Raw genomic sequence first — 6040 nt, forward strand, 5'->3', positions numbered from 1 at the left:
CCCAATAGCCGGGTTCCAGTTCAGCATCCCCCATAGCCGGGTTCCAGTTCAGCCCCCCCCCATAGCCGGGTTCCAGTCCGGCCCCCCCCCCCCCCATAGCCGGGTTCCAGTCCAGCGCCCCCTCCCCATAGCCGGGTTTGCGGCGGCCGTGGGGATGCAGAGGGAGGACGAGCATCCCCAGCTCCCTGCGCTGATTCCCCCCGCCCAGCACCTGGGTTTTTGTGGGCCGAAATAAACAAGAAACTTCAACATTTTGGGTGAAGTTTAGTGGAATATCGGCAGGTCCCAGCTGGGGCCTGGCATGCCTTGACCTGGCGCTGAAGAACTGGGGGGTTTTGTGTTCCTGCTCTGAATGCTTCGTTCTGACACGTCAAATTCTCCCGGCGGGTGCCAAGAGCGAGCGCTGCGGTGAGCCCCGCATCCCTGGGGCCATGGCCCCCCTCTTGTGCATACCCACCCCCCCTGCCCCTCCTCTGCCCCCCTCTCTTTCCTGTGCTGCTGGGGATTTTTTGGTGTGGTGGGTTGCCCCCGGCTGGACCAAAGCTGCTTTTATCGCTCCCCCTCCTCAGCTGGACCGCGGAGGGGAAATAGAAGGAGCAGCTCACGCGTCGAGGTAAGGATGGGGAGGTCTCTCAGCAGTTACAGTCACGGGCAACGCAGACCCAGCTCAGGGAGATCAGCTCAGCTGGTTAGCAGTCAGATCAGGGCAGGAGAATGAGAAGTAAAACCACATCTTCAAAACTCCTTCTCCCCAGCCTCACTTCTGTCAGGCTTAATTAGACTCCTGATTTCCCCGTCTCCTTCCCCCCGGGGGACAGGGAATGGCAGCTGCGGTCACTTCATCACATCGTTTCTTCTTCTTCCTGAGGGGGAAGGCGTCCTGCTCCCTGTCCCTCAGCTGTTTTTCTATTGCTCTGTCCTTCCTGCCTGTCCTTGTCCCTCTGGCCAGCCACCCATCACTGGTTTTCTTTCTTTCTTTCTTTCTCCATTTCTTTCAATCCTTCAGAGGCAAGGCTGGGGGACAGAGTCAGAGGCATCCAGGTGAGCGACTGTAAACCAACGTGTCATCCTACATAAATCACTCTCATATTCTTACTCTAAATATACACAGCACTTAAATATTGCAAATCCCTGACAATCCTTCAATTTTATAAACTCTGTGGATTGATACCCACCCCCACCCCCCGCAATGAAACCCTCCCATTGCAACCATTGCAAGATCCAGGTTCATTTATATGAGTTATATAGTGATTTATTTAATGACCTACTCTAAGTGCTATAACTTCCACAACGTCCATGCAATTTATTATTTAAATGCCATATAAATCATGCAGGACAAAGAAAGGGGAGAATGTGTGTGGAAGGGATAGCTGGCGTGATGCCTGACCAGGAGGAAAACAAGGCATGGAGTCAAAGTGGCGCATGTGCGATGCAGTGCTCTGGGGTTTGTATAAACCTGGCTGGTCCTGCTCACGCTTGTCAGTTGGCCATCTGGGCTGAAATGGAGATCATACTCATCACACGTAACGCAGCTCCAGGCTACTCGCTCCTCCTTCTTTAGGGGTTTTCATTATCATCTCCTTATCCTATTTGTATGCCATCTTCTTCCTCAAAAAACCTCTTAATTTTCAAGACACTCAGTTTGCTCATCCGTTCCATTTCTCCTGCCATGCTCCCCCATCTATTGTCCATATCGCTCTCCGTATCATGCAGATGATTTCTCCTACCTATATACTGTCCTGGACTAGCTGCTAAGTTTACTCAGGATGTGGCGTAGCTCCTGTTCCTTGCAATGCTTGGAAGACTCCTCCTCACGCTGTTTGGCAAGGACAGACACTGAGTTTACCTAAGGTTTCTAGGACACGCTTCCTCCTCTCGAGTCCTGTGCAAGTGCAGTGACTCCTTCCTCCACACTTTTTGCCCATCCAAGCAGGCTGAGAGCAGAGGGAGGCTCCTGCCAGGTGCTCTGCCTATGAGATACCACTGCAGATTCAATGCCGAGTGGAGTATTTTCGGGAGCTACCAGAGGAGCTTTTCCTGTGTGCAGAAGGCCAGGATGAAAGCATAAAACTGTTGATAGCCTCTTTGTAGTGAGTGCAGAAGAGGAAGAGTATGAGGAGAGCTTGTGCATGGAGGGTCTATGCACAGAGGAAGATGCTGCTTGAATGTAACTATTTTTTTTACTGGCTCAGGACTCTTTCCTGGTGCAGGAAAGGGCTGAAATCGTCATGTTTCTGCACTTGTACCGAGGTGTGAGTCACCCCACGTTCCCATCAAACAGCCTGGCTTACCTCGTGTTTCTTGAAAGAGCTTCCAGAGGAATTCTTTGGGAGATTTCTTCAGCTAAAGACATTGCAAAGGCATCGGTTTACTCCAAAAGAGCCTTCATAGTCAGTCAGAGAGCATGGAGCACCACAGAAAATCATCACAAGGCAGTGTATGTGTAGAGGAATGAAGCTGGGTTAATTAGCATTGATAATATACAACTGTGGGTTGGCTTCAGGGGTGGCGGGTTGGCCCATGTAGATAAGGTGCAGCTGTGGCTGGTTAAGTTAGGTGGTTGAGAGCCAATGAAGAGAGAGCAGCCGAGGAAGAGAAGGTGAGAGAGGAAAAAGCAGAGAGAGAACACGTGCCCTGGATGAGATGAGGAGAAGGCAGCAGAGGGACTGGTGTGAAGAGTATGCTGGTATGAGATGGTAAAAGACCTTGTTGCAGCTTGATAGTTTGGAGAGTGCTGTGACATGTATGGTCTTACCTTACCTGTCTCTGAGCCTGTTTGCCACCTTTCTTCTTCCTCTTCCAAACCGTGAAGGTGGGAACGCATGTGTGTAAGTCCAGTGAGAAAGCTGCTTTCAGAGGCATCTCACCTTAGCAGTTGTGTGCTGGAGGAATGACCTCCATCTAAAGATGCTCTAACACAAACAAAGGCTTTAACGCTGTTAATTAGTTAATTGTTGCAAAGAGCTCTGCAAATGCAAAGACCCCTCTCAATCATAATTACTATTGTTGTTGTTATCAGGTCTACAGCAGTGAAGCACATACATTTGGTGGTTAAGCTCCCCAGACAAAGGCTAATCCAAAGGGACAACACTGCTCCTGCCACCGAGTGGTGTCATCAGGATCAGTTCATCAGCTGTGGGAACGGTGGGAAGCTTGAAGCACTGGGATGTCAAAACACTGATGCTTTATTAGTTCCCTTTGGTACCTGGGGCCAGACCTCATGCACTTGTGTGGCACCACCTTCTTCCTTCGGAAATACTAACTCTACTGTTATTACCTAAGGTACCACCTTTTCTGTAGCAGGTCAAGAAAAGCATCAGCTTGGTTTTGGGTTTTATTTTGTTTGTTTTTTTAAATTCAGGCATAAGCTGGTCTTAAGAGGAATTTTACATCCTAGAGACCTTGCAGTCTCCGTGGAAACAATGGGTGGAAGAGGACTCAAATCCAATCATGAAGAACAGCCTGAACATAGCCTCCTAGTGACAAAGCCAGGAGCAAACATCCTGTGAGTCCAGTGGATGCTTTCGGACTATCCAAAAACTCCATCTTGAGTCAGCTCTCCGTGCATCTATTAACGAGCCTATCTGCCTTTTTTGCTTGTGCTGTGGTGATGAGTTTCCCTTCGTGGCAGTGGGCTGCGAGTGCCTCAGTCCAGGGATGCTCGGCTGCTTTTGTTGGGGGGGGCTGGTAAAGCGTGCTTCAGCTGCTGGAAATTACCAGGCATTTGTCATTGAAATAAATTACATCATTTAAAAATGAGTACATAGCTGGTAACCACTGTCCCTATTGAGCTGTGCAGCCCCATTCATCTGCCCAGATGCAGCTTGAAGCAGCGTCTGTCTGAGAACCTGAGGGAGTGGATGCTGGCAACCCCCCTGTTTCATTAGAGACCTCGTATTTAGTCCTGTCTCAACAAGCTTTTGTGCTGCTCCTTGGCATGCATTTCTTTCTTATCAGGCCACAAAGGACTTAATGGCACTGGGAACAATCTTTGGCGTTGCTGACTAATTGTGTGCCTTGTCATCCTGCCAAGCGCAAGGCACAGTCTGTGTGTTCATATATTACCGTGATGTGAAGACACATTTACCCTGGTCTCAGGTAAGTAGGTTGCTGATAAATGTTTTCATCACATCTGTCAGAGGTACCTCTTTTTGTTCTACAGACAAAATGAACATCCTTTCTTCAATCAAGTCTCCTCTGTGGTAACTTTATTGTTCATCATGAGATCTGGGAGACAGGAAGACCTGTGCTTAAAAAGCCCAGAAAGGAGCCAGAAGCATTTAGGGATTTTTCAGCCTGAATTGTTTTGGCTGTTTTTTTGTTGTTTTTTTTTTTTTTTTTTTTTCCTTTGGTAAATATCAATTTGTTGTGGTAGAAGCTTTTCCTCGAAAAGCTATCTATTGTAATAACATCCATCAAGAGGCTTTCTCAAGTCTGCTATGGAAAATTAGCAAATGGTTGTGTGCACGCACCCAAGTTCAGCATCTGGGCTGTCTTATGCTCCATTCTCGGTGGGTCTGTGGCTTATTCTTGAGTACATGTGTTGCAGTGGTTTCTGTCCTGGACCAGCAGTTGTACAAGTGATTGTATCATCTGCGATGCTGCTCTTCACTGACCAGGGATTTTTAGGAAAATGGTTAATGAATTGGATAAACAACAAGAAATATAAAGTCAGTAACTGTCCAACTGTGATGCACAGCTCTGTGTAGTAAACCCAAGGACTCTTACAAGGTCATATTGTGCTATGGTCCCTGGGATGCTAGAGGGGTCTTCACCTGAAGCTGAGTGACCTGACAGACTGACACTGAGACACAGGTCCTGGCCCGTACCAGTCAGGATGAATTAGATTTTAAGACGCTGGGCAGGGATTCTTTAAGGGCACCTCATGGAAAGCATGTGTGGTGCAGAGGTGGGGAAAGGGGAAATACAAAGAGAAGACCCTACAAATGAGAGGATACATCTGCACTGTTTTCCATGTACCTGCAGTGCAGAAAAGCGTGTCCTTCAGAAATTATTGATGTGTGGGAGTCACATCTGAACTGACCTCTCTGTGCAAGATGCAGCTTAACTGCACTGTGTTGCTCGGGTGGCAGGCAATTATTTTTGACAATGAAGGGGAAATCGCTTTCCTAAATGGAACATGATAAGAAGTTCTTTTGTGATTCTCTTTTCCATCTGCATAGTCTCATAATGGAGCAGCAAAGTCTGTTGCAGCCCAGGGTCAGTTCTTGCTGAACAAAACGCCTCTGGATGCCTGTTTGCTGTGATGAGGAGCCACGTGGGCTGGCAGGAGATAGGGCTGGTACATAGGCAGATGAGATGACATCACATGGAACTTTCCCTCGGGATCTTCTAGCTAAAGGGAAGTTTCTTTTACTTCTCTTAAGCCGTGGAGAAGGAGTTGCAGTGTGGAGATTAACGTACTTCAGGGATTATCTGTGACCAGCAGTGAGAGGTGTTTTCTGACGCTGTGGCTGCTCCTGCCTGCAGCCTGGAAGAGACAGCCAGCCTTGCCAAAACCCTGTGTGATGAAACTTGCCACCTCCCTACCCCCCAGCCCTTCCCAGAGTGTCTGATGTTAGCCTGAGAGAGGTCACTAAGGGATGGGCACGGCCACATGCATTCTCTTTTTCTTGCTGCTCATCTCTTACACGAAACACGTCAAGTTTCAGGCTATAGGTTTAATAATTGATCCAGGAGTTTTGGAAGCTAAACTGTCGGATGCCCTGTGGCTAGGGCAGTGCCCAGTGCTCTGAAGTTTGGCTTCACTATACTCAATAGACAACGTTTAACTTGAAGCGATCATTGCAACTCAGAGGTCAGAAGCTGCTCAGAATCGGTATTCTGTGTGTAGCCGGTGTTACCTTCCACAGACAACAGTAACAAATAGAGTTGCTGTGTCTCCTGGCATGGCCCACAGCCTGGTTAATAGGATTATAAAGAGTCTTGTCAATGACAACAGGAATAAGCCACCTGATCAACCCAGGGCAGGGGCTGCCTGCAACCCGGGCCTCAGCTGAGGTTCTGAAAGGAGGGAGTA

The sequence above is a fragment of the Falco rusticolus genome, chromosome 16 (genome assembly GCF_015220075.1).
Source record: "Falco rusticolus isolate bFalRus1 chromosome 16, bFalRus1.pri, whole genome shotgun sequence".
Classification (NCBI taxonomy): Eukaryota; Metazoa; Chordata; class Aves; order Falconiformes; family Falconidae; genus Falco; species Falco rusticolus.